General features: G+C 36.4%; 1 non-coding gene across 1 annotated transcript; it reads left to right on the plus strand.

The window, feature by feature from the left end:
- The first annotated feature begins 304 nt into the window (after positions 1–304).
- Positions 305–377, plus strand: TRNAK-CUU (transfer RNA lysine (anticodon CUU)). The gene has a single exon. It is a non-coding gene; the product is annotated as a tRNA-Lys (tRNA).
- The last annotated feature ends 9,274 nt before the right edge of the window (positions 378–9,651 follow it).

Genomic DNA, 9,651 nt, shown 5'->3' on the forward strand with positions numbered 1-9,651 from the left:
AGTCGTTGTTTGCAGGTGATTGTAAATTTATTTGATGTTTTTTTTTTTTTGCCAAACCACGTGGTAGTGTTTGTAAACACTGGCGTGTAAAATTGTTTGTTTACTGCGTTACGTAAAACATTACAATATGTTTATACACAAACCCTCCTAGGCTTTGAGGCCATTTAAGGATCATTTTTAAGTTGTTACTTTCCTAATAGAGGAGCGAAGGAGAGGGGATTATAGTTGATGCATCATACTGTAATGGGTCCGACAGATGGCAGGCTGCACGGACAACAAGCGTCTTGTGGTGCATAAGTGGTCAGCCCGGCTAGCTCAGTCGGTAGAGCATGAGACTCTTAATCTCAGGGTCGTGGGTTCGAGCCCCACGCTGGGCGTGTTAATTTTTTTCAAAGTACATCTAGCTTCAAACATAATTTCCTGAGCATAGTTTTAATTTTTGGAAAATCCGTGTGCTAAACTTTTGTTTTGATGAAGTTTCCTAAAGAACACTTTATTTCACCTCTTAGAAATGCAATTTTCACGCGGACAAATTATATAGCTATTTTTGTGAAATCTACTTCATATTCCAGCACACCCTATTTAGTTCTTAGAGTCTCAACACAAACCACAGAAGTAATACTTTTGCACTGTTGATCTATTCTTTCTCTTAGGCTATGCAACTGATTTAACATCTTTACGTTTTAAACAGGGTGCGAAATCCCGGGGGGGACGGGAGGGATTTCCCCCACCAAAAATTTTACACTTGCGTTTCCCCCTCACCAAAATCTGTAAGGGGGGACATCTTAATAGCAAAATATAAATAGGTCTATAATGAAAATTTTCAAACAAACAATAATTTTAAATGCATGCTGTTTTAAAAGACGTAGTTTATTTGTAAAAGGATCAGGTGTTAAACTTTTTCGGTTGTTGACGAGATGAAGACCTTTATTCTCTAGCGTACCAGTTACATGCAAAATTGGTAAAATTTCTCAAACAGATTGTTTTTCAATTTCAGTGGACGAATCTACAAACAGGCTTGCGGATAAGCACTTGCTGTTATATGAACATATGTGGACGAAGAAAATAAACTTTGTCGTTTTTATAAACTAGTGCCTGTAGAAAATGCCGATGCAAAATCCCTTGAAGAGAAAATTATTCAAGCATTTTCCGAAGATGGCATAGATATTTTTAATCTTAAAGAAAAACTTGTTGGATTTAGTTCGGACGGGGATGCAGTGTTTACTGGGAGAAGCGACGGTGTTGCTGCTCAAATTAGAAATGTCAACCCGTGCCTAATTAGCGTACACTGCATAGCACATCGAATTGATCTTGTTTCTGAAAGAGTTTTTGGTGTTGTGAATGCTGTTCACAACTCTGAATGTTTGTTAGGCGAACTTCACAAGGTGTTCAGTAAGTCATCTACATCTGCAACACTTAAAAGTATCGCGACAGTCACAGATGTCTCAGGACTGATGAAAATCAAAAGATTGTTTCACATACGTTGGATTTCAAATGACAAGGATGCATTATTTGCAGTCTTTACATAATGTTCTTGTATAACGCAATTCCTACTTTTGGAGTATGAAAATACTGACCATTTCCACAGAGACAGTTTTAAACTGAGCGGTATTTACCAAAAAAAAAAAAAAAACTGTCGGGGAAAAAGAACATTCTATTGGTCGGTTTTCTTCTGGATATTGCGTCCATTCTGTCTAATAGTAAACCGATGCAAAAGGAAGCAGTTTCGTACAATGAAATAGAGAAAAAAAATGACCCTACAATCCAAGCTCTGAGAGAAATGCGTATGAAAGATGATGTCTACCAAAGTCTTTGTAGAGATAAGTATTTAGTGGAATGCAGACAAGCATCTGATACAGAGAGTGATGATAGTGAGTTTGATCAAATAAGGGGGCAGGTAATCCAGGGTTTAATAGACGAAGTGGAAAGAAGGTTTCCTTTTAATGATGTGCTAAAGTGCTTTTCAATGTTTGAAAATAAAGATAGCCTGAGTGGTTTATACGGTAACGTAGACGTATATAAAGTAGCTTAATTGTTTGGATTGAATCTTGATACTGCAGTGTCAGAATGATTTGGTTTGATTTAGTTTAACGTCTCACGGTTATGCCTGCTAGGCTAAAGGAGACATGGACCTACTAATTATAATGGAATCCGAATCACTTTGGTCGTTCAACTGTATCCCACCGTGGAACCAGGGACCACGCTAACCGAAGTCAAGCGTGCTAGCCAATAGACCAAGCGGGGTTCTACAGTGTCAGAATGGAGAGAGTACAAGTCAAGTTCTAAGTCGGTAAATGATTTTCAAGTTCTTAAAGCCTTAACGCGGAAAGTTCGTTCTGTGCCATTATCAACTGCTGCCTGTGAACGTAGAATCAGTATTGTTCATATTAAAAGTTCCGAAAGAAACCGTATGTTGGCGAGTACCTTGAAATCTTTATTGATAATTAAACTCAGTGGATTTCCTTTAAAATTATGGGATGCTATTGCTGCTGCTCATACGTGGATTTCTTCTGGCTGTCACATGTTCAACTCTCGTTACACACGGAAAAAAAGTGAAGTTTAATCTTTAAAATTTTCTCTAATGTAAGATACGTTATTGCAAACTATATTTTAGGTCTATAAATACAGTAACACAATCATTCAATACTCTTATTATTGTGGCTCTCTTCGGCGGTCTAGTGGCTAGCACGCGAGCACCATCTTCGATGCACGGGGTCCTGGATTTGATTCCCGGTGGGAGCGCCTTACAAAAATTTGAACGATTACCGTGGTTCGGATTCCACCTTAAACTGTAAGTCATCATCTCATAGCCTCGCTGCTGAAAAGGGTCATTAAACCTAAATCAGCAAATCAATCTTATTATAGTAGCTTTTCTTTTCTAAAGTTTAACGTCCTACGAATATTCAGTAAGGCTAAGGAAGACGGTCATGATGAGATGAATTATAAGGGTGGGTTAAGATAGTGGAAGGAAGCGGGAGGACCCCGAGAAAAAAAACACACAATTGTTTGTATACCACAAGCAGAATTTGGTGCGAGCTAGGATCCAACCATTGATCCCACGCACCTGAGGTGAGCGCTCTACCACTGAGGCAACACGGCTTTTTGTTGTCTATCAAGTATTTGTATTGAAATCATTATTTATAATAATATATTCTTGCTAATAATACAATATAGATACATAGTATTATTTAGACTTACAAAGGTGACCGTATATCTGAATGATCAAACTGAAACACTACGTACTTAGCGAAGAAACGAGAATTTCATAAAAAATAAAAACTATACTCTGACTCTACAGCTCATGAGGATCTATGGCTGGCCAGGTGGAGCGCTTCAAGTTAGTAGTTCTAATGATTGGTTAGGACATCGGTTCTCAGGGACTATTATTTCTGACTTATACATCTCTACTGCTATTTTCGTGAATGTAGTCTTCAATATGATGGTAAACACAAGGATACTGTGCTCCCACGAAAGTCTAACCCTGGACCATACGCACCGAAGTGTATATTAAATGCAGTAGATAAGTTACCAATTTTGGGTAAATGAATAAATAACATTAAAGTATTTTTAAATAACAATGACGACTAGTTTGAACATTTATTATTATTATTATTATTATTATTATTATTATTATTATTATTATTATTATTATTATTATTATTATTAGTAGTAGTAGTAGTAGTAGTAGTAGTAGTAGTAGTAGTAGTAGTAGTAATAATAATAATCCATTAATATTTTAATTTTTTGGAGGCTCCACGAAGCATTAGTGTGGATCGCTGAACTCCTTCCCCCCCAACATTTTCAAATGATTTCGCACCCTGGTTTTAAACTATTTAGATACAAAACTATGTGTAAAGATTTTCATGATATTATTCACAAATGCATTAAAGAAAGTAGAAATAGAATTTTATAAGTTTCAAAATAAGATATCTGGTTTTAAAATAATGCTGCAATCGTGACTCCTTTAACTATTCAAATTTGATTACATAAAGTTAGATTTTAAAGAAATTCCACCTTCTCAAGTTAAGATTCTAGACAGAGAAGTTTATTTGCTTTGCCCTCAGCTAATCATCTATTCATCTGTGGCGATCTACAAGAAGTCTTGACTATGCGACTGATAGATACCGTGACCAAGCTGGTAGAAATTGGAAATTTGATGTATATAGGCTATATATACCTACGTATATATAAACACACACACACACACACACATATATATATATATATATATATATATATATATATATATATATATATATATATATATATATATATACAGGGGTGTAGCCACGGGGGGCCCATCGGGGCCTGGCCCCCCCAAATGAGTTCTTGGCCACCCCCAAATGACCAGCTTATAAAACATCATCGTAAGATTACCTCGCTTCAGTCATTTAAAAATAACAAAGTTTACATATAATTAATAATTTACGGTAAAATAGTATGGAAAATACTATTTTAACATACCAATAGAAAAATAGTGTAGTATCCAGGGGCGTCGTTAAGGGGGTAAAAGTGGAGCTTTCCCCCCCAAAGTTCCCAATTTCTTAACAAGTTGGCAAATTAAAATACCTAGTTGGTAATTTGAAGAATGCCATTTTGTTCGTGCTGCAAATCATTATCAGTTCTTTTATAGACTTGGCATAAATTTTGTGTAGTTTCCTATCTTGAAATAAATTGATATATTCGTTGAAAGCTTCTTTACTTGTTGTAAGTAATCAGTGCCTGATTTACGTATAAGCTAAACAAGCTATAGCTTAGGGCCCCACTGTTTTAGGGGCCCCGAAAACCTGAAAGAAACTGGATATCAATTTCCAATGTACAAGAAACTCAATCAATAAAATAAAATTTACATATACGTAGGACGTAGCAACAGTGCTTCTTGTTGTGTAGGCTACTATGATGTAAGTAATGGTGCCCCTTCTGCTAGTCTGCTTCCTAAAATATCATTAGTTTATCCATTTCTGTATATAGGGTGCCTACGTTCACCGGGACACATAAAGGGCCCCATTACCTTCAACAGTTTAGGGCCCCACTAAACCTAAATCCGACTCTGCAAGTTATCACACTTCACTTTTGTTCATTTGATATTCCTATACATTTTGAAGAATCTTTAATAAAAAATCGGGAAATTGTACCACTGGCAAAAGCTGAATAGAGGTGGCGTGCAAAATTAGATCAAAGACAGAAGAAGCGTTTCGGTTGCAGGTAGAGTATTGGACGCAAAAGAATTTGATAGAAGAGCGTATACAACACAACACGCAGATTGTGGAGATTAATAAGAAAATAATAAGAATTAATAGGCCTATTAATAAAATAAGAACAAGGCAGTGACTGGTTAGTATAAACTTTTTACTATGTATAGTATGTAAATTTGACAAATTTAAGAGTGTTTTCCCAATAGTAAAATATCAAAGGGAAGTAGATTTTGATACCAGAGTGAATATATTGTGTAACCGTATCTGCTTTGTGTGTGAATAGACCTTTGCCTTTGAACAAAAAGTGATCATATTAATATGAATGAAAACAATAGATTATTTCAGTTGTTTACAGGGCTTTTCGACAAGGGAGAATTGAACAAAATATGTTTTGGGAATGGTATCACAGTTGATTTCTGGGGGTGTTGTTCGGTGGGGAGAAAAGCTACAATGGATGTCAAGCAGTGCCTGCCGTGCCTTGTGGTTGGGCGACCGCCCCGGGTGCAGATGTAAAGGGAGACGAACTTCGGGAGGAAAATGCATGTGTGTACACATGTATAAAATACAAGGAAAAAAGTAATTAAAAGTGCTCAAAATCAAGAGAAAGCAGGGATTAATTTTGAAAATTTTCTACCGCTTCGCGCCAAGCATGGTAGCGCTTCGCGGCTGGTCTGTCGATCTCACCCACAAGGGTACCGTCGTACAGTGGCGTAGCACACTTTTGCGGCCCCCCCCCCCGCAAAGTATAGAGAAGGGGCACTAGTTGTAAAGCCGATAAAAGTAAGATTGAAGTTCTACTTCTTTAAATCTTTATTCATAGCAAGACTTGGGGGCCCCCTATGCCTCAGGCCCCCCCCCGCACTGCGGGGGTTGCGGGGGCAGCTGCTACGCCACTGCGTCGTATACTCTCCCCCCGGGCGCTGAGTTACTACGGCACGGCACTGGAGTCAAGTCATTTCGTCGCTTCCGCTGTGAACCTAAGTGCAAGATGCCAAGTCAAATTTTGGGGTTCGAAACAATACGTCTGCTGGGTGAAAGCATAGACCGGTGTGTGTTTCACTTCATTTTCATACAAATGTGTTGCCTTTCCTACCTTATTTTTAATCCCGTAAATGCTTCTTTCGAAAGTTAAACAACAATTGCAATTCTTCCTTCTTCCGCATTTGTAAGTCAAAGCATACTACTTGTGTGTATGTTACTTATGTAGCTCACAGGGCCGCAACTATGGGGGAGGAAGCGAGGTACGTGCCCCGGGCGCGTGGTTGGAGGGGCGCCTAAAAGGGAGGTTATATATTAGTATTTTTCCTGCCGGTATTTAATATATTTCATCAGAGTGCGAAATCATGAAATCGAAGTGGGAGGAGACGAGCACTGAAGTTAAAAAAAAAAAAAAAAAAAAACTTTGCGCACTTTTATGCTTCAAAGTTTCGATATAGGAAGTTCACGTATTTGGGCATCCAGAAGTAGTAAACTATACAAAGTTAGATATTACTAGTATACCGCTGATCACTAGTTCATTTAATAATTAAATATGAAATACACGTAAAATTACATATGAATTACGGTAATTACTTTGGAAACTTCTGACATTATTTCAGTGTATTATCTCCCCCAGCAAGGATTTAGTGAGGGAATTTTGTTCAAAAATATTCAGTGGGGGGAATTCCCCTGTTCCCTAAGGATTTCGCTCCCTGTTTTTCACAATTTCACTGTTTCAATTCGATAATAAATAATGAATTTAACGTAGAATCAAATCTCATATTATAATATGTATTATAGTGCATCTTCTCTAACTATATTCATTTTGGTAGAAAATCATTCTACAAAGACATTCCCTCAGGCTTTCTCCCACTTCTCTGCCAGAGCCTTTTTCCGCATCCTACCTAACAAGATTCGGTGTTTTACCAAACGTCTTTAAAATATGAAGTAGATGAGCTAAGGAGGTATTAGCCTGGTCTCTCACTGAACCCCTCAATTGAATGTTTATGTAAATTATATGTCCCTATATCACAAGCAGTAAATGTAGCCTACCTTATTCTACATTTTTAATGCATTTCTACAACAGATTATAGCTTCAGAGGTCCTTGTGAGGATTGGGTGACGCCTAACCTAGCCATTAGTTGTCAAATTAGCAGTTGTGCATCGTGCATGGTGATAATGATCCTGAGTTGAGGTGTAAAATTGCACTCGAAAGTGGGACAAGGGCTGTTCATATTCGTATCTCAGACGAGGCATGGAATGGGACGAATATGAAAATAAGGTTGCTGTAATAGATTTCCACTGGGTTGGTAAAAGTGAGACTAAGACTTTCGAAACACTTTTCAATTTTTTAAATTAAGACTTGGCATTTTTTAAAATCAAAACTTGGCAATGTCAAGTTTCATCCCCCCCATCTTGTAATGCTCGCCACGCCGCTGATGGTATCTCTTCCTTATACCGATCGGAAAGTAGCATGGTATAATTTTTCTGTGACAGCAGATTACACAATTTACTGCGATTTATATTTGACAGTTTGATGACAAACGTTCTAACAAGATACTATAAATACTACCATAAAACATTGGTATTAAATTAATTTGTAAGTACATTATATTTTTATATGCTCTACCTCGTGTTCTATAAAACATTTTTTATCATATGGAAAATTTGGTGTAAAACAAAGTTTTTATTTAATTTTTCAGTTTGGATTTCATTCGCCTTTTTAAAATGCTACTTGGTGTAAAACAGGAAGTAAGTTATAACTGTTAATAAAATAATCGTGTTTGTTTATTCACGAATAATAAATAAATATTTTTGTTATGAAATGTTAAAGAAATTAAGTGCAATTTCAAAGAAAATAAATCTTATGTAGATAGGTTTTGTGTACAAAAGCTTAAACTGAAATAGTTACGCACAAAGGTATAACATTTGGTCCGGGACAGTAGTTCTGGGTTAAATATAATAAAAAATATCTGGAATATAATTTATGGAGAAAAAGTATAATAATAATAATAATAATAATAATAATAATAATAATAATAATAATAATAATAATAATAATAATAATAATAATAAGCTTAAAAAGCAGTGATTTTAGTGTTCCAGACTCAAAAACACTAGCCGCAACACATTTTTTTGGCTTGGCCCCCCCTCAAAAACGACGGGCCCCCCCTACATTAACCTGCTGGCTACACCCCTGTATATATATATATATATATAGGGAGAGAGAGAAATATATTCAAAGGAAAAAAACACAGGTGGTATGTTTTATTACGATTTTAACTCCACATACCGGCTATCTAAATGTTGAAATATTGTGAGGGTATGGTGCCTAAAAGATTGCATTTCTATTTCCATAATGACTGAAAAACACTGGAGAGCTTATCTTTAGTTAGGTGGAGGGGGGTGGGCATGGAGAGACTTTGATCCCTCGCCAACAACTTTCTGGAAAAAAAATCCATTATATTGTATTACAGAGAATTAATTATACACGAAAATGCTAAAAAAAAAAAAAAAAAAATGTGGTTTTATATTAACAATATCCTGCGGAAAAGCTCCCAGACCCTCCACTCGACTGAGGAGTATTCCAAACCTCGGAAGAATCACCCCCACAGCAGACAATCCTTGAATCAGCTCATGCTCAAAACACTATATGTAGCTATTGTGCTGCCAAAATGTCTTGAGCCGTGGCAAAAATGCGAACTAAAGCTCACACGCTCACACACCCACGCGTTGAGCCAATAAGGGTTCAGCTATTGCTAAGCGAGAGAAAGTGAGTGGAATTCCTTCAGCCGATAGCAACGCTTGCAACGGAAGGCTAGGTATCTTTATAAATGAATTAAGACAAGAAGACACATACATATGCATACGAAAAAAAAAAAATTCAATATGGCACATCAAAATATAAACTATTTGAACTTGTTTGAAGACATCTCATTTTAAAAAACAAAAGGTAGGGAAAAAATAACAAAAAATGTCGGTATTGACAACTTAGAAATTATTTCTAATAAAATCTTTTTACATGCAAAGCTATTCATCAATTACTGTGTATAAAAATGGATTTGTTAAAAGTATTGTAGCATCTGCTTTCCAGTGACGGTATGTCTTGATCACTGAAAAACCAGAGGCGGTATGGCATACTGTCTCACTTCGACCGCAAATATATATAGGTAGGATTTGTGACGGTAAGATACCAACCACTAAAGAAAATCTTTTGGAATTTTTGCAAGGTTACAAACATGAAGTTTTGAATTAGAACTTTAACTTAATTAAACCGTTGCTTTTAGCGTTTTTTTTTTTTTGAATATTTGACGTGGAAGGAAATAAAAAAAGAGGGGCGGGAAATGGTTCACTAAAATGGGTATATGAAGTGTTCAAATTTCGTGTGAAGATCGAGTTCAAATAAATTTATTATGAAATATACAGAAAGATGGAAGGGCAAATATTGCGTGGGATGAGCACTTGCTAGCAGGCCTGA

Source organism: Thermobia domestica, chromosome 14 (genome assembly GCF_964235325.1).
Source record: "Thermobia domestica chromosome 14, izTheDome1.hap1.1, whole genome shotgun sequence".
In the NCBI taxonomy this organism is placed as follows: Eukaryota; Metazoa; Arthropoda; class Insecta; order Zygentoma; family Lepismatidae; genus Thermobia; species Thermobia domestica.